Raw genomic sequence first — 26689 nt, 5'->3', positions numbered from 1 at the left:
CGGCACTAGTTAGTTTCTTAGCCTTGAGATCTTCTACCTCATTAAGCCTTTTATTGATTCTCTTTTGAATTTCTAAGACTTCATTCTCTGTCCATTTTTCACGATATAGAAGTTTATCATGTCGTACTGGCTTTGCATACCAAGATGAAACTTCTGGAAAATTCACTTGCACTATATCCCGATAATTTCATGGTCCTGCTCCTGTAGACCCACCCCTTGTAGATCCCTTACTGGTTCTTGCAAGAATTTTTTCGGCACTAGTTAGTTTCTTAGCCTTGAGATCTTCTACCTCATTAAGTCTTTTATTGATTCTCTTTTGAATTTCTAAGACTTCATTATCTGTCCATTTTTCACGATATAAAAGTTTATCAAACTCATCCCGAGCATTCTGGATATCTTCTGTTATATCTGACAAAACTTTTCTTTCATTAATGTCTCTGAAAGCACTCTGAACCTCCTGTTCCTATGCATTCTCATAATCTTTAGCATCATATCTTCCTGATATACTACTTTTAACTTGAGACGATTTAGGTTCTTCTCCCCCACTGAGAGATTGAATTTTGTCCTCATAACTTTTCATTATTTCTCTAATTTTATTCGTGATGGATTGATTTTCTTTCATCTTTAAAGATTAATGAGATCTTGGCCGTCTGATTCTGATCCTAGAGTCTTGTGGAGTTGTTCTAACTGCCACTCACACTGCATAATTCTAGATTGATAAAGACTAATCTGTCTCTTAATCTTTATTAGTTGTGATTCTAGACCTTTCTTAACTTTTTTTAGGTCTATCACAATAGTATCTAATTCAAAATTGACTTTAGAAGAAGATAGTTTTAAATATTTCTCTCCAAACCTCTTCTATTAAGTTCTCATAAAATCTTATATTAGATCTTATTAAAGCCTTCTGATAAAAAAGCGACCCTTGTTCTCTCTCTTCTGTTGATCATAATACCATATTTCTCCTTCTGAGAAACACTGATATTAGGACACAGGCTCTAATACCAATTACTCGCGAATTCCTACTGGACTCAAAACTAAGACAAGAATAACAAAGAGAAAAGAAAAATTAATTAACAAAAGTTTATTACCTTTTCTTTTCTCATATATCCACACGAACTACATGTTAAGCTTAATATTTGGATTGCAGATCTTCTGAACTCAGGACACACATCCCTAGGTTCTTCTCATTCTTGTTGGTCAATGCCAAAAAATCCAATAGCATTCTTGAATTTATTAATTTGCAGACCTATTTTTACTCGTTTAGGCTCATGTGCCTTCTTCGGAGGGAATTATACAACCCAGTCTTGACTTCTACATGGACCTTAAAATCCAGGCTATAATGATAACAAGAACTCAAAAATTAGGCTGCAGCATGTAAAGGCCTATGATTTCAAGCTCCCATCTCTCATCAGTGATGTCCAAGGGTTGATCACTACAAACAAAAAAAACAAAAAAAATGACAATAAAAACAACTGAAATAAGTAACTTGACATTTTAAAATTACTCTAGTTGTGTTCTTGTATATTAAAGCAATTCTAAAACAGGCTAAGAGATACTTAGGAGTAACCTCTTTTGACTAAGCAGTTAGGTTGTTGGCTAGCAATATATATCAAGCTTTACTCTCCAGCACTTGCAGCCAGATGGCATGTGGATATAAAAAAAAAAATTATGAATAACCACCATAGGGAATAATATAATTTTAAATAAACCATAAACACAAGCAAACCAATCTGAGCACATGCAAAAAACAATGGCTCTCATTCGCTGTAGATCAGCAATACATCTAAAAGTTTAAGCTGTTAGTTGCAGGTCAACAATTGTATATCAAGCTATAACAATGACTATTATAAAGAAGGGCTGAACCTATAATTAAAAATAGAAAGAACCACTCATTGAATGTGCCAAGGATTCAAGTGATTCAGCAAAAGATTTGTCTTCACATGTCTGAGTGATCATCGTCTTAAGACTTCTTCCAAGTGATCATTTCACGATCAAAGGAATTTCAGAAACTCTGTATTGCTATATCACTGGTCTAAACCTCACGAGAAAATTTTCTCAACGTGAAGCTCTAATACACAGTGAATCAGGAAAATAGATTGAACAGGTTATAAATATAAAACAGGAATACAGAAGGCAGTCCTTTAGAAAGTGTTTAGGCAGAATCAAATGTCTGAGACCCATTATGATGCATTGCATTGATGGAAATTGAAATTTGAGCAATGAATTATCAACAGTCAATAACTCTGGAAAATATAAAGCAGTGTCATTCATTATCGATGGTCATAATCTGATTCTCAGATATTCCAACTACTCGAGCAATATTCCAATTATTCAAGCATCTCCAGCCTCTTCATGCTATGTCTCCTTATTACCCAAAATTATAGATGCATTACCATTAATTAAAATTAAGGTATTAAATTTAAATTCCAATTCATAGTGGAATCTCATACTAATGATGGAAATTTTCTTTTGAAAATTTTGGAACAAAAATAAGGTTGAGAAAACACATATCATAAGACTGAAGTATTTATGGTGTATAAATTGTGGTTTGCCATGGATTTATTTATAAAAATAAAAAATAAAGGAAGAAGTAAAGCAAAACTAGAGTTAAAATTCAAAAAAAAAAAAAAAGACAGAAAGACAACTCACTCATCATTATATGCATGAAAATGAATAGTAATTTTATATATTTTGCATGAAATATAACATCTACATCAGTAATGTAAAGGCATTGGTATCTTAAATCAAAACAAAACACACAGAATTTTTTATAACCAACATAAAAGAACATTTTTTATAGAACCAACATAAAATAACATTCTTCAATAGAACCAACATAAAATAACATCAATGGGCGGGCGGCTTTCACCCTTTGGTGCCGCACTATAGTGTCCAAAGTGGCACGATGGTGGCTGGAATTCTCAGGTTATCAAAAGAAAAAAAATGCTTGCTTCTAGATCAGCAAATCAGCTACAAATCAGTTTGGGTTTTTAGATTTTTTTTAAACAGAACAAGATACCCAAAACACTGCAGTACATGAACCATACCAAAATTTCCAGAAATCTTTCGGTGGAATCCTGCAAATACGTTAATGTTGTTAATTCCTTCCAAAGTTGACCAAAATCTGGAATTTTCTGACCAAAATTTAAAAACTTCTAGCAAAATTTAAGACAACAATGATCATAACTATTTTTCAATCAGAAAGGAGGAAAAATTTAGGATTAATTCCTCTGTTGGTCCTCAAACTTCAACGAGTCGATCCATTTCATCCTCATTCTTTTACAAAACAAAGGCAGTCCTTTAATTTAATACACTATTTCAACGTGGTCCAAATCAGTTACTGACTCAGTCACAGTTAACAGAACAGCAAAGCACATTGTGATATTTTTTATGCCCTTTTAGTTATATAACTGAAATATAAAAAGAGAAGTGCAAATCCCATCTGTGATACAATGAACTATTATCATCGAAAGATCAAGGTATTTGATTATTCTACTTTCACCAGCTATTGCTTGCCATAGATCCATCTCATGCCTATGTTGCGAGTGTTGGTATCACTTTGAGGCACCTTTATCACATTGTTGATCAAGCCTATCCCAAACACATAGCTTTTCTGGTTGTGCCCACTATGAGGTAAGAAACACTTTTTTTGTCTACTTATTTGAATGAGACTGCTTTGAAATGTGTATGATTAAAAGCCTAATCATCTTTGCTTTGGACCATGTTGAAAAAACATAATGTTGGATGCATCTAAAAATCAAAGCAAATTAAGAAACTTGATCCAAGCTGTCCATCGAAGATGTAACATACCCAAAAGCTATAGGGCTCTCCCCTAAGTATGATGTGTAGAAATTCAACAAAAGACTTTTTAGTCTTATCATAGAATTCAAGAATCTAAAATATGGTGAAAAAGAAAAAATGAATATTGTTGGACCTCATGCTGAATGGCATAAATTAATACCACCAATAATCAAAAGATTAGGTTCTTCCCCTGTTCCCTTGTATTAATATCAAAGGGTGCAGAACTTTAGAGCCATTTTCTACCAAATATCCACCCAAGTTCATAATTCCCGCACCCGGGGGGGGGGGGGGGGGGGGGGGGGGGGGGGTGGTGGTGAAGAAAGAAAGAACAAAGAAAATTGAAACTTACCTCCTGTGACTCTTGTTATAATCATAGAGACACCTTTCATAAAGTACCTAAAATAACAAAATCCTTCAGGTTAACACACCAACCTTGCCATATCAAATGCAGACAAGAAGCAATGCTGTCAGGAATACAGCAACCTGAAAAAATAAATAAACAAATAAAAAATCTTGCTCCAAAATGCAATATAAAAGGAAATTTAAGCCACTAATTTCAATTTAATGGAAAATTTTGACTCAACTTTGTCGGAAGAATCAGTAATGTCAAGGCAAATTAATAAAATGTGGAGCAAAATTTTCCTGTTATGATCCAATTGACACCATATTACCATAACTTCTGTCACTATATATTTTGACAGTCCACAGCCACGATAAGGGAATGAATGAAATCAGAAAAACCAAGGGAGGTCAATGTTATTTTGGAAGCATTAGGGAATGTTCCCCACAAATTAGTAGACAATGATCAACGAAGGCAAATGTTATATTTCCCAATGAGTAAAACATCAAAACAATGCCAGTCAACCTTCAAACATTTTCAATCTAGATTGTATTAATGAACATTTAGCCAACTCTAGAAAAGACCAAAAATGATAAGCAAGATGTTGACTTTTTTAGTCCGATCCCTGTTTTGATGCAGACAAAGCACTTGGGTCTAATGTGTGTGGCTAGTACTTGAACACGTTAATTATTCAAGACACACACATGGAAGAGAGAAGTGAAAACCAAGATAGGACTTAAAGCGCATACAACTTGGTGTATTCCATGAAGACTGAAGAGCAAAAGACAAGAAGACATTTGAATTTTATTTTAAATGCATTTTTTGTTTTATAATTTGGTCTATAATAATTGCACTGCATGCATGATAGGAGTGACAGCTCAATAACGACCATAGATTGACCATTAGGTTCCACAACCCTTTAATTAAAATGCCATAATTTGTTCACACAAGGCTGGAAAAGTTTACAGGCAAAGTAGGGCCAAATTAATATCACAAAGACTTTGGTCGATCGACGTTGCATTTTTAGGTTTAATTAAAAAGCCTATGTAGTGCCCCAACCCTCTAGGTGGGCCCGGAGTGCCACTAACATACATAACATACATCTTTTTGATACCATACATATACAACCCGCCCAAATAAGGGAAATCGGGTGTTCCATATTGAATTGCATAACATACACAACGGAAAATACATACATCCTCTAATACTTACCAGAGTCTCTAACTGATTCTCATATACATTCATACATAACTAAAAACATAATCTGCTATATATTACAATCCCCAAAAGTGACAGACTCTGTCTAAAATTTCACTAGCTCTGACAAGGACTGTCCACTGTCTAAACTCAACACGACCAAACCCTAGGCTGGATCCCTCGGAGGACCTGAAACAACATTTGTATGCTAGGGTAAGACATCTCTCAGTAAGACAGATTATATTATTATCAGTGTGTGGCTAGCATGAGGTTTCGTGTGTATATATACTGCTAACATTTAAATACATTTAATTGGCATTTTAAAACTGTGTTGTTCTGTAAATCTGAAAATACATACTACTAACTCAATATAGCCTTCTCTATAGTAAATATGTCCATATATGCCTAAAAGATACAACCTGGTATGTAAGACTAGCATCGTCACGCCATCACATACACGTGCAACATGCTCCCCCCCATGACAGGTTGTGCGGCCTGGATGCTGGACTTAGTAAATAGCCGACCAACTAATGCTAAGTCAAACATACAATAGTACGATGGTGCCTACTTAATCTATACCCGAAGGCTGAGTCATCCGAAATACTCCGTCAGATGGGGCCCTGGAATCACTCCTTCGGGGAGTGCTTTACCCAGGCCACCAGTCGCCTTTCCCATCCACACTCTATCTGAGGAGTGTGGTTGTATCCTCACATACATATAGCTACGGTACCGTGCTCTAACAATGAGCTCATCATAACAGGGCTCTACTATCATATATGGCAATTTATATCATATAAAACTATAATTATCATTTATTTCATTATACTGTAATATAACATACTTTGTACATAACTCTGTGAAAACATCTACTCGATACTGACTCAATAAAAACCGGCGTATCATAAACTCGGCATTTAGCCGTCACATCTCATCTCATCTCATCTCATCTCTTGGCATATAGTCATCATATCTCTCATCTCGACTTATAGCCATTACATTTCAGTATTACACAACCTGCTCATTTAATGCCAATTAAAAATATACTCGTGTCACACAAGTTTCATCTGATAATTCATACATAACTCATCTTCTTGAGAACATAAATACTGCTACTAAAACTGGGGTATGAACATCTCCAAGTTGTTATTTTACTAAATATAAATATGTAGCTAAATACAAAAAAAATGGAGATAATCACCCTACCATCTTTGGTTGATTTTAAAATAAGTCTATGGTTTGAAATAACAATTTTCCAACCGGTGTAAACGTTCAAAAAGTCCAATACTATATTTTAAAAATATCATATTTGGATTTAAACAGTTGGTTTTGAAAATAAAGTTGGTTAACCGAACCCTAGCTCCATAAACCCTAGAGAAGTCGTAACTGGTTATCTAAAAACCGTTTTAACATTTCATTCCGTTAGAACACATAAACATAGCTGACATAATATAATCACCTTAACTATTTCTTGAAAAACACCTGAGACGCTCGAAAACCGAACCCTAACTTTTCCACGAAATCAAGAATCCACTACGCTAGACTTGTAGATATTCACTCTCTGATCCTCATGGTAACTTCTGATCGTTGAATCGGGCAACAATCGGCGAAAGATTGAAGAGAGAGAGTGTGGGCGCAGGTTCTAGAGAGAGAGAGAGAGATATTTTGATTTCTTAACAATGAAGCAATTGAAAATCTATTTATAAACCCCTTGACCCGGTCAAATTCGTCAACGAAATGGCGCCTTCGTCAACGAACCACATAAGGTCGTTCGTCGACAAAAGAAGGGCCTCGTCGACGAACCCTAAGCCAGATATTTTTCGGACGTTCTCGATCTTTTCGTCGACGAAGTTCTGAATTTCGGCAACGAACCTCAAAAGGACCTTCGTCGACGAGAACATGGACTTCATCGACGAAGCTTGCTAAAATCCCCCCTTTTCCTTACTTAATTTCCTTATTTTCCTGATTCGAGTCTCTACAGCCTCGGCTGACCAACCCCTCATGTACTAAATGACTCGTTCGACCGAACCTACCACGTGAGGCATATGTTGTGAAGCCTCGGTCAACCGAACTATTTACTAATGAAAAACCTCGGCCGCCCGACCTTGACTTTGGCCTAGCTCTTAAGCCTCGGCCAACTAGCCTCTGAGCTTTAAAATTGGCTCGGCAAACCGGCTCTTTCCCTCGGCCTACTGAACCTACGAAGGTTCGGCAAATCACCTTGATCAGCCAACCGAACCCAAGAATTGATTTCAAAATTCTGTCTATTCGGTCGACCGACACTGAAGGTCAGCCGAACGAACCTCTCGAGTTCAGCAATTTTAACCGTGGTAATGAGGGTTAATTTTTAATCAAACTTTTCCAAAATACCGGCCGTGTCCCTAACGGTTATATTTTTTGAGAAAATTATATATACTCCTTCATTTGTCTAATTAGCCAAGAGGTTAGCAATAAATTAGCCAAAAAATCCTCTCAAAACATTTTTGCTATTTCTTCATCCCCAAAGCTTTCATACTCTCTTTGTTTTCATTCAAAGAATTATTTTTAAGAGAGCTTTAGAGTTTCCTAAACCTCTTTCATTTGCAAATCGATTGCATTTGAGGGTTGTTGGAGTAACAATTTATTTGGGCATTCATTCTTTGAAAAGGCATATACTCTCATGTACATCTTAAGTTTGGAAATCTTTTTGAGAGTAAGCTTAGAAGTTTTTTTCCACATATTTTATTGATAAATATTTTTGTAAAAACACATTCTTTTTTTTTTATCGGTAAATTGTAAATTTTATTGATCAAAAAGGAATATGTACAAAAAACTCCGAACATACACCTAGCAGGGAGGTCAAAACTCCCAATCAAAACAAGTAACATCAAAAGTAGGAAAAACCTAGAAGCAAATACAATCAAACCTGGGCATACCCAGGGCACAAAGCTTTAAACAAGCAGCATCAAAACTAGGAAAAACCTAGAAATAATTACAATCAAAACTGGGCATACCCAGAAATCAAAGGCTTGTTTGGCAATCTTTTTGCACATAGATTTCAAAAGCTAATATTTGTTTGTGCAAAATCATTTTGAAAGCAAAACCCTTGGTTCACCTATGCCTTGATTGAAAAACTTTTTGGAGAAAATTTTGGTTAGGGTTTATATCTTTGAGCATTCATCATATTTATTTTACTCAAAGATTACATTTGAGAAAATACTCATACTCACATTGAGCTTTACTCCATATCATATGTGAGTACATTTGTGCTTATTGTAGTACATTATTTGTTTAGTATAGAAGCACGTTTCTTGTACACAAATACTTGATTACTGTTGTATTCCTGACGTGTGATCGTTGGAAGAGGATTGCACTGGCCTGTAACGTGCACGGGATTGCTTAGACCAGGTTAAGAAAGCATCGGATGGTTTAGACCCGATTAGAAAAACTAGGTACACCTTTCTAAGGTGTGATTGTAAAGGTTGGGATCAGTCCTGTAAATCTGACCTAAGATATTCCCTTGAAAGGGTATTGTAATCGGTGACGCTCCACCCGTAAGTAAGCAAAGGTAGTGGAATCCTCTTGTTAGGTTGAGGCGGGAACGTAGGCAATATTGGTCGAACCCCGATAACAAATATTGTGTCGTTCTCTCTTTCCCTACACTATTTAATTTTTCGCATTTATTTGTTTATATTTTAATTACTGTGAATGATTGGGAAATACTAAGATTGCTTTTATTGTTTAAATATCTACTCAGTTAAATATTTGTGGTTATTGGGATTGCTTAGAAAGACCCTAGGTCGTGAAATACTGATTGAGATTTGGAATTAACCTCGGAAGATTTTTTAATACCCAATTCATATCCCCCCCCCCCCCCCTCCTCTTCTAGGGAATACACCAATTCCAACACAAGAGAAAAGAAAAACAAAGACAATTTGGATAAATGGAGGACTGAAAAATATATATTACGTGAAACTAGCAAAACAATTAAAGCCACTCACATAATAAATAGAAACTCTAACTACAATGTGATTTAACCAAATCATTCTGAATTCCACAATATTAGCAAAATATGTTAAGTGTTTCTTTCTGTATCTAAACATTATGATTCCCTCTCATTTTCTACTTGTTGGAAGTGTGTTTCTACCGTACTATCAAGTAGGTTTCCCCACTCCTAAAGAGTAATCATCGACTATAAAGGCAATCATAATGGAATCCTACATGAGTCTCTTTCTATTTTTTGGATAAGAAAACATATATATTAAAAGAAAAACAAAGTACAATGGGTGGAGAACAAGATGTCCTCCTAAAAAACAAAAGAAATAAACAAAGAATTATAAAAGAGCTACCCTCCAATCCCTGTGCAGGCCAGGCAACATCCCCCAAAAGAAAAACCCACTAAAATGAGCTCAAAAAGTGGCTAGAAACAATACTCTATCCCATAAGAAATGAGGGAACATTGCGCAATCCTTGAAGGTTCTTGAATTCCTCTCAATGCAAAGGTTCCACATTTGTTTCACTAGACTTACGGCACATGAGACCAGTGTTTTCAAAGGCGTTATTGAAACACGCCTCAAGGCGATTTGGGTCTAAAACGCCTTAAGGCGTGAGTGGAAATGTGTAAATCCAAAAAGGCATATGCCTCAAGTGTAAATGCTCACCTTTTACGCCTTAAATATCAAGGCATACGCATTTTGGGCTTCTTATTTTAAAACATAAATTACAAAAGAAAGAACCCATAATGCACCTAAAACCCTTTCCTCCCTATCTCCCACGAAGCTTCTTCCCTTATGCTCTCTCGACGAAGCCTCCAGTGAGTCTTCTTCTCGACAATAGCTTCTGCTCTCCTCGAGTCTTCTCCTCTATCGACGATTCCTCTCAACGAAGCCTCCATTCTTCTCCTCTCTCGATGAAGCTTCAGCTCTCTTGATGATTCCTCTCTCGGTTAAGCTTCTTCTCCCTCTCCAACGACTCGACAACTGCCTCCAATGATTCGTCCAAGCTTCTCGTCCATCTCTGACGACTCCACGATTGCTTCTGACGATTCCTTCAAGCTTCTCGTCTCTATCCGACGGGTCAAGGGTCCCTTCGAAGCTTCGATCTGAGGTTTTTGTTTCAGATTTCAATTTCCATTGCTCAGTTTTAAGTTCTTGCTGCACCTGCTAATTGTTCTTATTCAACAAAGAAAAACATGTATGAAGTTGATTCCAAGGGGCCAAAAAAAGATTTTGTTTGGAAATACATAAAAAAAGTTGATGGACAAAAATATTTTAGATGCAAATTTTGTGATCAAAGTTGAAGTTAAACATCATTTGGTAGGTACAAGGGAATGAAACCTTGCCCAAAAGCCCCTCAAAACGTAAGAGATGAGTGCAAGATTGCTCTTGAAATATTCCAAGAAGAGAAAGAGTAAAAGAAATGAACAACTTGAAGAGATTGGGATGGGTCCAAGAGGAGGGACTTCGAGTGCTATGTCTCCATTAGTTGGAGATATTGAGCAACAAAATAGTGGGACTGGCCTTAATCCTAGGGCTAGAGGTCTAATGGATAAGTTTTCATTTTCACAGACCAAACAATTCACTCTAAACTCAAAAATAGAAGAAGGAAGAAAGAAATGAAGTGTGTAGGAAAGTTGGCCGTTCTATGTTCAACAATGTTCTACCATTTAATTTGATGGATGACGTATATTGGTATGTTATGGTGGATGGTATTGCTAATTACGGGCCAAGTTTCAAGCCTTCATCTATGCAAGATATGAAAACATGGATCCTTAAAGATGAAGTGAAAGACATCGATGGCATGTTGAAAGACCACAAAAAATCTTGGAAGGAATATGGATGTTCTATCATGGTTGATGGGTGGACTGATGGGTGTTCAAGGGTCTTGATTAATTTTCTTGTGAATAGTCCTGCTGGTACATGATTTTTAAAATCCATTGATGCTTTTGATTCTATAAAAAATGGTGATTTGTGTTTAAGTATATGGATGAGGTGGTTGAGGAAGTTGGTGAGAAGAATGTTGTGCAGGTGATAACTGATAATGCAAAGAACATGATAAATGGTGGAAAAAAGCTTATAGAAAAGAGGGAGAAGCTCTATTGGACTCCATGTGCTGCACATTGTTTGGATCTCATGTTGGAGGATATTGCAAAATTGAAGATCCATGCAAGCACAATCCTAAAGGCTAAGCAAGTTGTGAAATTTATTTATAATCATTCCTATGGACTTGCAATGATGAAGAAGCATTTCACCACCACCAAAGAACTCATCCGCCCTGTAGTCACGCGCTTTGCTGTTGCATGTTTGACACTTCAAAGCATTTACAAACAAAAGCGGGGCCTTCAATCTAGTTCTCTTCAGAGATGTGGTGCACTTCTACATATGCAAAAATGAATGAAGGCATAAGGACTCGCTCAATAGTTTTATTTGACCAACATTTTGCCTTACGTGGCGTAGGTTATCAAGAGTGTTGTCCCTCTTGTGTGTTCTAAGGGAAGTCAATTCTGAGGAAAGACCAGTCATAGGGTTTCTCTATTAGATGATGGATTCGGCGAAGAAAAAAAATTGCAGCAATTTTTTCTAGAAATGAGAAGTATAGACCCATTTGGAGAAAAATAGATGATAGATGGACTCCACAACTTCATCACCCTATACATGCTGCAGGATATTATTTAAATCCCCAATTGTGTTATAAGGACAGCTTCTCTAATTGTGAAGTGAAGAAAGGACTATTTGAATGCATGGATAGAATGTTGACATATGAGGAGAGGCTGGCTGCAGACATCCAATTGGATTTCTTTGATAATGCACAAGAGGATTTTGGGACTCGAGTGGCTATTGACTCCAGAATGTTGAGAAGTCTGGGTAAAAATAATATTTCAGTAAAAATTAGTTAATTAGTAGTACTCTATCCTAGTTTCTTCTTATAACTTGGAACTTAAACATGTTCTTTTTTCTTTTGTAGCTAATTGGTTGAAGCATTTTGGGACAAAGACCTCAGAATGGATGAAGTTTGCTATTCGTGTTCTTAGCCTGACATGTAGCACTAGTGGATGTGAGAAGAATTGGAGCAGTAGGTTCTTACTTCTTACTTCTTACAATTGTCATTTTATTATGGTTTCACTCTAATATGAAAATATCTTCTACTATCTAAAATTTAAATGGCTTAAACTCAATTGTAGATTCATACGAAAAAGAGAAATAGATTAGAGCACAAGGGATTGAATGCTCTAGTTTACGTCAAGTACAACACCAAACTGAGGGAGAGAGCTATAAGATGACGACAAAATTATGATCCAATATTGGTGCTGAAAGTAGTTTCATATGATGAATGGATCACAGAGAAGGAAGAACCTATCCTCCCAAAAGATACTTCTTGGTTTTATGATGAAAATCTCCTAGATGTTAATGCTATTAGAGCTTGCCCGTGGTACCTCTTGAAGGAGATGATGCTCAAGCAACACAAGCTTCTGGTAGCTCACATTCTAATCTTCCTAGCAAAAGGAAGATTAGTGATTATTGCGAGAACTTGAGTACATACATATCAATAGTCATTTTTGAATCTACTAATATATAATTCTCCATTTCTCCTAACTCCTAACCTATAGCTTTATTGAAAATGTAGACACTCAAGACAAAAGCAAGAGGCCATCATTGGGCACAATTGAGGAAGACAACGATGTTGAACTGGGAGAGGAATTTATTAGTGGAAGAACTCCTATTATAGATGATTTCGAAGAAGATGAAGACTTTGATGAAGGTCTTGATAGTTCTCTCTGAACTTTGTTGATTAAGATTTAGATTCTTAGGAATTAGAATCTTGGATGATGAGACATTGTGATGCTGTAATTTGGCTCTCTCCCTTTTTGTAAACTTATGGCTTATTTTTAACATGCATTGTTTGAGTTTGTTAGCTAAAGTTGACCTATATGGTACTTAAGAATTATGTTTTTTATATTTTTCTCCATTATTCTAACATTTTCTCATTTTCATACTATATATAAATTTTTTTATTTATTAATAATTTTAAAAAATACAGTCCCAAAATGCTTACACCTCACCTCGCGGAGGGTAAAACGCCTCGCCTTACTCCTTCGCCTTTTAAAAACATTGCATGGGACGCATATCAGGACTGACGATCACTTAGGATCTTGCACTATAAGAGGTCACGCATATTAAGCCAATCGAGAGACTCAGTCCAAATGAACGTCTGAATTTTAAAAGAAAACCTTAGCCTTCCGAATGACAAGGATCCAAGGAAAATGATTAGGAGGAGGTGTTTTAAAGAGGTGAAGAGAAAAAAGGATACAAGAAAAGAGGCCAAAAGAATCTCCCTCCCAAACTCTTTCATCGCCCCTATATAAAGGAACAAAAGAATACAAAACGTTAAGCAAAATCTTAGGTTGTACTCCATATACTTATCCTGGAAATGTAGCTCTTAATGAATCCTTCTTCATAACAATGCATCAGTGAATTAAGCATCAATACAGAGGGTAATATCACAACAACCAAACTTAAGACTTGTGCCAGAAATTTCTAGCACAGCTAATTTAGTATCCACATTTGATGTTGGTGTGATTCTGTTGAGGGCAGGAGATCATACTTGCAATAACATAGTATCATACAAAATCATTTTCTTTCTTTATGCATGGCATTGACTATATGCTTCCCTTGCAATTTTACCTCAAGAATTTAGGAATCAGCATTTAAAAAATAATGTCATCCATCATGTGAAGAACATTGACTTGCAAACATGTTGCATAATCAAGGGGTGAATCATGCTCTTCCATGTGAAATCATCCAAAACAGAAGTAAAAAACTGAAGTCACATCCAGATTTCCTGCAAATAAACCAAAAGGCAAATCCATGGACAACAAGAATGTGGACGAAGAAAATGAGAAAATGAACCTAAAATGGAGATGCAGTGAAAAAATCTCAAAAAAAAGTTATTATAACTGATATTAGAGGTTCAGCATCATAGAAACTGCTAGAATGGGATGAAAGTTGCATGCAAAAAATAGATGAGTGGAACATGTGCTCTTAACAAAAAGCTGTGAAGAGAACCTGGCTTATTTTTCTTTCACCATAGTAGCTCAAGCAAAATAGTATAGAACACATCAATTGAGAAAAATGGCATGATGAAGAAATCTTATGGATATGTGGTGGAGGAGAGGAAGAAATAATAGCTTGAGAGTGGAACAATCCAGTGGGAAACATTCAAACTCATAAACTTCAACAAAATGACTCAAGAAGGGCTCATCTGGATTATCAGTTTCAAAGCCCATGGATTGGTTGGCTGGAATTCCGAAAGCAAGTTCTTTTGGTGGAGATTGGTGAAGCCAAAAAGGTTTGAGTAGCAGTGTGGCATCATTTGAAAGCTAAATTTTCGGTCACCATGACAAGCTCAGGCAAATTACTGCGAAGTGGCAAATTCCGGCAGGGAGAGAACATGACACCTTGTCTTTGATGGGAGAGTTATGATCTAGCAGAGCAGAGAATGAGTGGTGAGAAATTGATGTGAACTGGAAAGGGAAGTCTTGGTTGAGAAACAATTACTGGAGGGGCTAAGTTAAGATTTTGAAGAAGGCAAAGAGGATGGTGTTTATTCCTCTTCTTTTCATTCTCATGATAATTTGTTAATTGAACAACTAAAAAAAGGAAAGGGGAAACTTGTAGTCGTAATCCAGGGGCGGAATGGAAAAAGGTGATGATGTGATGATTAAGGTTCTCTCTCTGGTGATGATAAAGAGGCAAAGAGCAAGGGAAAAAGAACACAGGGCTGAGTTAGGTGCTACTCTACCTGTACAGGTTAGCAATAAAAATGGGATGACAAGGGGAAAGCAATATCAAAATGAAAGAGGGAGGGATAAATGCTGCTAACTTTTTCTGTTTCTTTAGTGCCCATCTCTTTACCTTTGTCCCATATTTCCTAATTCTAGGGTAACTTTTTTCCAGGATCTCAAGCGAATAATGTAGGAGTCAACACCAAGGGCACCTAAGACAGAACCTGAGTTGCCCCTGTGCCACGGGGACTATGTATTCAAGGAAAGTCCTAACAGTTGAATTACTATGAGTGAGAGAGACAAACAGGATGCCCAATCACTTTGGATAAAGAGGGGGCTTAGTTGAATCCTTTAGGTAAGGAAACAAAATTAGGCAATGAAATGGGATTATGTATTAAAGCCAACTCCTAACAGTTGACCTGCTATGAGTGAGAGAACCAGGGTGCAAGATCCCTTTCTCAATAAGGATGGGGCTTAGATTGATGCATCTGTTGCGTGATTTGGGAGGTTGAGAGAAGATGAGGATGTTTAAGGAATTGGTGGATGGGATTTCCCTAGAAGTTTTTTTTTTTTCCAGTCATGAATCTAAGTTGCACAAGTTAAGTTTGAGTTTTCTTCCTTCAGCTAGGGAGTCAAAGGGTTTAATTATTCTTGGGGATAGTAGATCCACTAGGATTCAGGAATACGTACAGCAGTCTTATTCTTTATACGTTCTCTTAGGGGGACATTGGTTTTGGGAGTTAAGGATCATGCCTGTTAATTAGTCTACTTTGAACACTTTCTTTCAATGTGTTTAAAGCTTGATAATATTGTTGGCCCACAACCTAACAGCTTAACCTTTTAAGTAAAAAGGTAATCTAACATGGTATTAGAGCTATGGTCGCCATGAGGTCATGGGTTATAGTCCTGTTGCCTGCTTTTATCATTTGTTTGTTCAAAGATTATCTTACTCCCTGTAATAGTGCTGTTTATAGTTTATCTCTCCACTTACAATTGGGTTGCAAGTGCAGTAAGTGTTGAGGCTTGATATATATTGTTGACCCACAACTTAACATATTAAGCTTTACCTAAAAGCGGTAATTTAACAACATGAGTTAGTCTTTTGGTGTTTGAAGTTCAAGGAGCTCTTTAAAATAATATTTTAGTGTTATTAAACCTCAAATGAAGGATTGAGTGGCTCATGGGTTGCCATAGTAATAGTATTTTTCATTTAAGACTCTAATATTAGGGATGCTCCTCTTTCTAATGGACAGTTCAACAGGGAAAAAGTTGTTTTCAAATGGATTTTTTTTATAGAATTCTCAATGGCACTAATAGGTTTCTCTTCTATAATAAGCAGGCAGAGGTTATACCTTATTTTGTTCAGGAATTTTTGCCTAGGCCTATCTTCAATCGTTGCCCTGCTTTTAGATTCTAGTACAGCAAAGCAGGGTCCTACTCTTTTCAGGTTTGAAAACATGCGTCTTAGACCTCATTCTTTTGGGATGATGAAATTTAGTTCAGATTTGGGAAGGATTTAATTTTATGAAGTTAAGTTTGTCAAGTAAAAATTGGGACCTGGGCTATAAAGAGGCATCTGAAGGTTTTAATAGGAAGAATAGTAAGAGATTAAGCATGTTGATTGGGTTAGAGAAGTGTGCATTAATGGACAGCCCAGATAGGCAAGAAAAGTGTACTTTGGCCTTGAGGAATGATTTGGAAGAGATTCTCGTAAGGATACTAGTTGGAGTTAAAGTCGATAATTAAATGGGTTGAGGGTAGCAATTCCAATTCTACGTTTTTTCATGGGGTAGCTAATGGGCACAGAAGGAAGGTGTTAGTACTTAGCTAGGCATAAAAGGTGGAGTTTGTTAAGATTAAAGGCATGTAGAGGTGATGGTAACTAATTTTTATAAGCAGTGTTATATAGAGGAGGTTCAAATCAGGCCAATAACTGAACAGTTGATCAGTCTTACTAAAAGGAAGCTTATTAGTTACAGAGACTGATGTGAAAAAGGTTAGATCAATGGTATTTGGGCTGTAAAGAGATAATACATAGGCTCAGATGGTTTCACCATGGCTTTTTTCAAAATATAGTTGGAAGGTTTCTAAAGAAGAAATTTTGAGGCTCTTCCACTTGTTTCATTGTGGTGGTGAGGTTGGGAAGAGCGTGAATTCTATTTTCATTGCTTTTGTTCCATGAGCAAAAGTTTCCACAAATTTTTTTACAATTTCCATAAAAAATTTCACTTTCCACCACCCTCAAAATCAAAAAGGATTTCAATTTCGACCTTAAAAGTTTGCCTCGAAATTTCCACAAATCATCCAAATTCATCAAAAGCTTGTTGAAATTTGTCAAAATTTTGATTATGGATCACAATTTCCTTCAAATTTTGAAATTTGAGATTCAAAACCCTCAAATACTAAAAGCCAATATAATAGCACGTATTTCTTATAAGCAATATAGAAGTACTCTTAAAATTTTCACAAAAATTTATAGGATTTCTTTATCAAAAAAGAAGAATATATTAATAAAAGGGTTAAATGCACCCATGGTCACTAAACAATTGACTAAAACCAATGATGTCATTGACCTTTTTTGTGCATGAAAGTCCCTCAACTACCAAAAAGTGGCAATTTTCCTTTTTCCGTATAGGACTAACAGGCCTCTATTAGAAATGCTTACCGCGAAATTCCTTTTTGTTCGTGTTGCATCTGGGGCCACATTAATTGATGTCACTTAATTTCCCTCCAAACATGTGACTTCCTATTTCCATGCCCATACCGTTCCCAAGCCAATAGATATGCCACTTGAGAAGAAGAAGAAGCTTAGGGCAGTTTTGGCTTACCAGCTAAGCATTGATAGTTGTTCTTAAAATACCACGAACTCCCGACCCACTACAGCCACTAACAGTGCTGCAAATGCATGACATTCACCGCCAAAAACACATTCTCTCTCCTCACCTTCTTCTCTTTCCTCCTCCTAGAAAATGCGAGCCTCAATCTCCACCCCCAGACCACGATGCAATCTTAATGCTCCAAAAAGACTAGAGCTTTGTCAGTCAATGCATCCGCCACCCAATCAACCCATGTGACACCAACAGCATCCGTTGCAAATTTCAGTAAATATTCTATAAAGTCTGCAACCCCTAGAATGCCCATTCAAACAAACTCACAATTAAGAGATGGAAAAAATATAAATGTATTTATACGCTTCCTTCTCTCCCCCTCTCTCTATCAAACACACACAACACTCACGTGCAGCACCAAGTCTTCGTCAATAAACTCAAGCAAGGTCATGGTCCAACCCCAAATTGTGTCTCCCACCATGGCATTTCTAGCATGCAAAACCCTATCCCCTTACTACCCATAAACCCCAGCCCTAGACCATGCATCACTCCCCCCCCCCCCCAAAATCACAATCCTAGCCACCCACACAACCCACAAATCCAAATAACAGACCCAAAGAATCCCTAAGTTCAAAACCGAAATCTCATTCTTCAGCAGCAAGAGCACCACCGGCTGAAACTTTGGCATCCTTGTCACCTCTCTCCATAAGAGATCCAACGACGATCTTCGCGTCCTCAACACCAGTGTCCTATGAATCAATAACAACTACAAACTGCTCAACATTGAGTCATTTCGAGTCAATAACAGCCAACTTTTCGCTAGGAACAATAGACTATCCAATGAATTTGCCACTAGAGATATCAAATGCTTCCGAACCTAAAACATCTGGTAGTCCCCATTTTATAGAACAACATATTCTCTAGTTCATTGCTGAGCAACAGTCTCACTGGAAAGGAGAGAAATCCCATATTCATGAGCTGCACACGTTACCATCTCCAGGTGCTTGAGCTTCTCGGCCACGTCGGTCATGTCCAATGACCAGACCTTGTAACCCAACATGGCAACTAGCTGATCCATCCATGTGACTCTTCTTCTTGCATCTTCGCCTTACTGGCCGCGATACCCAGCCTTCACTTCCCCTTGCCCCACCATCTCCACCACTAACAGTCATTGTATTTGCCGCTGACGCAATGCTGGAGGCAGCAGAGGAATCATGATGATGCCTATTCATCTCTCTCTGTGCTACACAATTAAGGACTAGGACAGAGATCGAAAACCTAATGGGTGTGGAATCTGGGTGAGGATTTAAATGATGGAGTCAATAGAGGAAACACGAGACTTTATTTTGGAGGGAAATGAAGTGGCATCTACCAAATTATGACCCAAGCTGCCACGCACACGAAATGTAACTTCCGCATAAGCATCTATAACGTAAGGTCATTTAAATTGAACAAAATGAGGGAAAATTGCAACAGTTTGATAGATAATTGACATCTAAGCAGAAAAAAAAAAAAAATGTTCGGTGACCTCAATTATTTTAGTCAATAGTTGAGTGAACATGGGTGCATTTAACCCATTAATAAAGCAAGGAAGCACAAGACTAGAGAATTAGAAATCCTCCTAAAAGGATCAAAAGAACAAAAATTGGAAAACAAAAGCATTAACACAACCAACACATCAATCATGCTGAACATCTTGCAAAGACAAACCCTTGAAACATCCAGCAACAACGACCTAGAATGAAGCCAAAGCTGGAATCTTATCCCAAACCAAAGACCAAGAAATCTTCTTTCCCTTGAAAATATGGAGGTTCGTTTCCAACCAAACACCCCACAATACAGCAAACAATCTACATCTCCATAAGGTTGATCCATCTTCACTCCTTCCAAAACTTGAAAAAAAATTGCCACCATATACAGCAATCCTGGACAAACCCAACTTTCCCGAATAATGCCAAAGAGTATGTTCCAAATCATCCATAAAAAGAACAACACAAAAGCAAAAGAGAGGCAGATACAGAACCATCAAAGCAAAGAACACACACATTCAGGGATAAATCCTTAGAAGGCCTCCTACTCTGCAACAAATTTTTAGTTTTAACTCTATTAAGAACAACCAACCAAATAAAAGCCTTATTTGGCCTTCCAAATACTATGATAAAAGAGAAAAAGACAAATTCTCCTGGATTAAAAACTCAAAGAAAGGTTTACAAGAAAAATCCACCAATGACTTCAAAAATTCACTTCCTCACATTTTTCCTATTAGAAGGATAACAACCTCCAATAACCTCAACAAAGACGCAAGCACAACCATCTCTCTATCATTCAAAGCTCTATGGCCCAAGAAAATTTAGCCCATTAGAAATCAAAAAATAAGAAACCAACTCATTATGTAAAGAAAGATGATACAAACGAGGCAATGACACACAAAGAACGGAGTCTCCCAACCATGGGTGTTCCCTGAAATGCATGTGAAGCCTATTGCCCACCCAAAATTTTGTATTAGAAATAAATTGTGGAAAAATATAATATATACATCTCCAAGGACTCAAAAGAAGATCTAAGTCCCACAACAACATCCCAACCATTATCTTGTAAGTCAAACTTACTTTTAACTACTTTATGCCAACGAGAAATCTCCTTTATAGGAAACCTCCATAACCATTTACTCAACAAGGCAATGTTTTTAGAGACCAAATCCCCTAGACCTACACACCACCACCAACCTAAGCAAATGATCATTCTTCCTCCCACCTCACATAAAAGAAGCCTCTCATTATTTCTCCATAGACCTAGCAACCTGCACAGGAAAATGGACAAAAAATAAAGTGGGATGCTAGAAAGACAAGATTGTATAAGTGATACAACCACCTAACGAAAAAAGAGCACCTTTCCACCCATTGGAGCCCAAAAACCCACCAACCTAGGATTACCACCCAAAAGAAAACCCTAAATATATGAGTGGATGGTTGGGTCATCATGGTGGCTTTGGGGGCTATAACTCTTCATCAAATGAACATTAGGATGATTCATCTTTTGTTGTGATGGGAAGTGTTGGAAGTGGAGTTTCTTTTTCTTTTGATGCTTCCTCGAGATTCCTATGCGAGGGATCGACTATCTTTGTCAATAATTTGGAGATTGAATTTTCATTCTCCAAAAATCCAATATGTGGCTCTCGATCTAGGATGCTCGATTCTCCGACCTTTTGCTTATCTTTCTACTGTGTTGTGGAGGTTGTTGTTGTTTCAACCCTTTGCGTTTGGGTTGGCCATTGAGTATGTTACCTCTTTTTCAAATGGAGAAAGGAGTTGCTACCTCTGAAGGAAGCTTGCATCAATATAGGCTAGTACATTGGTTGAGAAGAGCTAAATGCCAAGGTGGATGGTGGGAATAGAGGATCTATTCTTGCCTATCTGTGTTGTTGTTGCCGACTCTACTTGAGAATTTAGCTAAGCTTTAAAGTGTTGCATTTCTACTTCTTTCTTTTTGAAGGCATGAGCGAATGTAGACATGTGTTCAATCATTTGCATCAGCTCTTTATGCACCCTCAGGCTATGATTCTAGCATTTATCGATGAGGATGGATGTGATGTCAAATTTGTTCTCAATTTTGTTGGCAAGCTCCCTTTGGTTATAACGATTTGTTGTAGCATCCTATTATGTGCAAGGGCATTTTCCAATTGCTAGTTGAGAGCTGCTTTAGCTGGAAAAATCTATTTAGTAGATCCGTCTGGGTTGATGACAATTGGATCTCTGATCTTCTAGGAATGCTTTGTTCAAGACCTCACATCTTCGTACTCTAATGGTGGGAAATCACCATCATAGCTTGAAGGTCTTATCATGTTAATCTAGGGAAGATCATCATGTGCCTCTTTCTCTCCATATTTGGCATAGTAGTCAAATTTTCCTTATGGCTCTTCCAACAAGCCAACTATCGGATCTCTATCTTCGTATCTCTTTTTGACCTTTTACTGGGTGTTGTTCTTTTTCCTACCTTCCCCTGGCTTCTTCTTCATCAGAATCATCTATAGGATCCTTTAGACATTCATCGCATGTGCAGTCAATGTCGAACCACATGCTCCCTTCTATATAAGCATCCCTTTCTTTGTTATCAGAGAGTAAGACCTAAGGTGCCCTTGACCTATTGAGAGGCCGCGAAAGGTTGTGTTTAGGTCAAGCAAAGTTGGCTTCTTTGATGATAGATAGGGAATAGGAATACCTAAATTGATTCAGTGCTTTATAATTTCATAAGTTGGGCAATAGATCTATTCATTCATAGGTAGTGAGAAGAGGTTTTGAACGTGTCAATTAAGAAACCATGTCTTCTAATGCCATGATCACTCCATCTCCATCCTTTAACTCTTCTCCTAGATCTTCATCTATGTTTAGTTTAGATTGTCTTGACTATATGTATGAAATAGATTATGTTCTAGAAGATGGTCTTGTTCCTCAAACCAAAAATCCCCAAATCACCTTGGAGTTCTCCCCAAATCTTCCACAAAAGTATCTCAAACAAGGATACACCCATATTCACCTAGGTGCAGTCAAGTTATACCTTACCTTCAATGGGGGAAAAGGTCTTCCTGTCAACTCCAAAGTTGTGCTCCTTGATTCAAAGTTCTACAAGTACGAGCATGCTTGCATTGTCGCTATACAAACAACGTCGAATGCAGGAACTGTTAATTTTACAATCTTCCCAAGCTTCTACATGCACTTATCAAACCGAAGTATGAGAATAGCTCTCAAGGTCCAAATCCATATTGTTGGAGCACCACAGATCTCTAATTGGCAGTCTACAAGGCACTACTACATCAACTTTTGAAAAATAAAGATATGCCCGCTTAGGAATTCACACACAGAGAAGCGATAAGGTCACTAAAAGGAATGGATAGGCAATTGCCACCATTATAGATTCCTAACAGAGGCAAAAGAATCCTCCAAATGGATGCAAGTGACAATTACTGCGATGCAGCCTTAATTGAAGAAAAGGACGATGGGGCTAGACATATCTATGGATACAAGAGTAGAGCATTCAAAGAATCCAAATACATTATCACTCGACATTCCAGGAGATTTTGGCGGTAAAAAGAGGAATCGAGAAATTTGAGTTTCATCTAATCGAACATACTTTTACAGTAGAAATGGACATGTCATCTTTTCCAAAGATGATACAATTCAAGCAAAAGATCCTCCCACAAGGAAAACTCCTTAGATGGGTAAATTGATTCTCACACTATAAATTTGAGGTGAAGCACATCAAAGGAAAGCATAACATCTTCAGTGATTTTCTCCCAAGGCCAACCAATCTCCAAGCCTTCTTCATCATGGCATCATCATCCCCTTCCAACAGTTTCACAAAGAGAATCTAGAGTCTTCCTAGTGAAATCCAAGGTTGCATCCTTTGCCATAATATCGAAAAGGGGAACACCAAAATGATTCAAGATCTCCAGTATATCTTCCTTGTTAATTTCGGCTTGGTCAATGCACCACTGAAATATCTAGACTAGCACCCACTATGTTCCTACATTAATGGCCTCTAGGTCCCCACACTACCCTATTTAACTTTTCCAAAAAAGTCTTCTTTCTTCTCTAGTATTTAGCCAGAACATGTCGTATAGGTATCATTTTACACAAGCCATGGACTGGTTATTGTTCTTCACAACTAAAGCACAATGGGTCAATGGCTAGATTTTCTAACCGGGTTACCATATCTATCAGTCACATTTCATCTCAAGGGTAAAGTACAAAAACAGAGAGGAGAGAGATATGTCAATATCTTCCCTATATGTGAAAGGATCCAAAGCTTCAATGAAAAACCATTTGCAGATTCACACATATTAGCATCCCATTGGGTCGAAACAAGAAAAAGCATGTGTTATTTCAATAGTGTCAACCCAGATAAACTGCGACAACACCTTTTTAACCCCGTACACTACCAAGGCAATGGAAGGGCCAAAAATACTCATTACTCGGTCTTATTTCCCCATTTCTATAAGACTTACTTAAAAAACATACTGGCTCTATACTATGTGGACCGGACGAGTAATAATGGAACCATTGATGATCTGGAAGTAATGGCTTGTTGCCCAATTGAGGAAGAAGATGATTACAAGCCAAGATATGATCTCTAATATGCCACGACAACACCAACTCTATTATTAGCTTTTACTGTATTGTCATAGTTGTTGTAAGTTTTAGCTTTTACTGTGTTGTCATGGACGTTGTAAGCTTTAACTTTTACTGTATTGTCATTGTCGTTGTAAGCTTTATCAAAAGTTGCTTTAAAAAAGTAGCTTTAGATAAAGAGTCTTTAGCTTTTTCCCATATGCTTTGTAAGGGGTAAGAATAAATAATAAGCCTCAGCATATTCTCATACTCCCCTCTATATAAAGAGAGTTCTAGTTTGAAGAGAGGTAGAGCAAGCAAGAACAAAGAGTCTTTTGTAATAGTTCTCTTTCCTTCCCCTCTAGTCTTGTATCTTTTTTGTTTAATGAAATATCTCTCAGTGTGTTTATTGCTCTATTCCTTCTTGTTCTACTTTATCTTATCATCAATCCTACATTGAGTGCCCATTTGGTATCAAATCCATGGTAGCTTAAAGACTCCTTTGGAGCCTTCATCACTAAAGGAGTGATGGATCTCCTTGCCTACAACAGAGGTTCTTGTTCTAACTCAGTATGCTCTTTGGTTGTCACATCTCATGTGGATCCTCTACATCAGAACAGTGATGACCACTTGTTCTAACTCAGTATGCATTGTGGTTGCCACATCCCATGTAGATCCTCTACATCAAAACAATGATGAACAAAGCCAAACTAAACGACTCCATTCTAAGCATCCCTTTCTTCTAAAGTTATCAGACAATTAGACCTAAGGTACCCTTGACCTATTGAAAGGCCATGGAAGGATGTGTTTTGGTCGGGTAAAGCTGGCTTCTCTGGTGATAGATAGGGAATAGGAATACTTAGATTAATTCAGTGCTTTATAATTTCATTTGTAGGTAGTGAGAAGAGGTTATGAACGTGCCATGATGAAAAAGACTTGGAGATTGGTTGGCCTTAAGAGAAAATCACTGAGGATGTTTTATTTTCCTGTGAGAACCAATTGCCCATCTGAGGAGTTATACTCACGCGAGAATCTTTTGCTTGAATTGTATCATCTTTGGAAAAATGACATGTCCATTTCTACTTCTCATAGATTATCAACAACTGCAAATATCCCAAGTGCCTAACCTTGATGTCTTCATATCCACAATCATTGAAAAACTATGTGACGCATGGGAGGACCATGTTACCCAAGCCAGTGAAAAGTACATGAAGATTAACTCTAAGTCAAAAGGGAGAAATGTGCCTTCGCCAAAAAAAAGGCATCAAGATTTTAGGCCATATAAGTGAAAAGGGGCAGATATGAATGGACCTAGGTAAGGTTGAGATGATTTATAAGTGGAAACCACCCACCTCTACAAGCAAACTACAATCCTTCCTTGGACTTGTCAACTAGAAGATTCATTGGGGGACATCCTAAAAGAATTGTGTTGCTAAAGAACTTCTTGAAAAAGTGAGTGAAATAGCATTGATCTTAGGATAGTTAGACAACTTTTGATAATTTGAAGCAAAAGGTAACAAAGGACATGATATCAATCCTTTTGATTGTGACGAAGCCCCCTAAAGTCCATAGAGGAGTCCCATTAAAGAAAAGTGACAAGTCACTTCGCAATACATTGTTTCAAAGTTTGGCAGCATTATCTGTTAGGATCCAAATTTGTGGTAAAGACAGATAAAAAGCAATCACTAACTTCTTATCACAATAAGAAAGCTAAGCTACTAGCCGCGGTAAACTCAAAGTTTGGTAGCATTACTTGTTGGGATCTAGATCTATGGTAAAAACATATAAGAGGCAATCAATGGTGGAAAGCTATCTAGTAAGAACAAATAGAGTTTGATTTTCATTTGAATATAAGGTAGGCAGGTAGAAATAACCAAGTGGTAGATGCCCTAGGTTGAAAGACCAGCAATAATGAAACTGGTAAACCATCTGTAACAAAGTTAAATCATCGATACCAGACCTCATTTGAAAGCACCCATGAGTACTAACCACCAAGCTAGAGCATTGATGAAACTGGGAAAAACTCGACAATTCTAGGTGAAAGATGATCCCATGATGACAAGAGCAACAATTATAGGTGCGTAAAGCTAGGAACCTACAAAGTTACATCATCAATGAGAGACCTCATCTGGAAGCATGTATTGACCGCCAAGCTAAAGCATTAATGAAACCGGTTAAAGAGATGAAAAATCAACAAAAAGGTAATGTTTGTATGTGCCTAAAGTTAGAAACCTGCGAAGGATGATACTAAAGAAATGCCACAACACCTTATGGGTGGATCATCTAAATTGGCAAGGAACATATGTCCTAATTAGGCAAGGGATTGGCAACAAAAAAAGGAGGAAGTGGTGAGACAAACACTTGTTTAATCTATTAACAAGATAAAGTCGAAAGGAAGAAGACTTTTGGGTGGTTAGGACCTCTTGTTGGTGCCTCCAAGGCCGTGAGAGAGTGTTTCCAGGGATTTGTTACTTCCCTTCCACAAGGTGAAGAATACGATGCTATTTCAATAGTAATTAATCAATTTTCCAAGTACGGAAATTTTGTGCCAATTCCGAAACATTGTCCCACAAAGAAGGCAGATTAGTTATCTTCAAAAATATGGGAAAGTATTAAGAAGTTCAAAAGTGTGTCACGAGTAATCAATGATCAAGATGCTAGA

The 26689-nt window shown here is 37.3% G+C and overlaps 1 long non-coding RNA gene across 3 annotated transcripts in view; it reads right to left on the bottom strand.

Annotated features, from left to right (window-relative positions):
• Positions 1-26689, bottom strand: part of LOC131145094 (uncharacterized) — a 35873-nt gene that overhangs the window by 8120 nt on the left and 1064 nt on the right. The window contains exons 2-4 of one of the 3 annotated variants that reach the window (XR_009133975.1): positions 4151-4284; positions 1568-3077; positions 1067-1432 (exon numbers count right to left, since the gene is read on the bottom strand). This is a non-coding gene — a long non-coding RNA (uncharacterized LOC131145094). Of the gene's footprint in view, positions 1-1066; positions 1433-1567; positions 4285-26689 lie in introns of those variants that run through there. The other 2 variants (XR_009133974.1, XR_009133976.1) reach the window with 2 other exon arrangements.

Source organism: Malania oleifera, chromosome 12, assembly GCF_029873635.1.
Source record: "Malania oleifera isolate guangnan ecotype guangnan chromosome 12, ASM2987363v1, whole genome shotgun sequence".
NCBI lineage: Eukaryota > Viridiplantae > Streptophyta > Magnoliopsida > Santalales > Ximeniaceae > Malania > Malania oleifera.
This window is presented reverse-complemented; position numbering and strand designations above follow the sequence as displayed.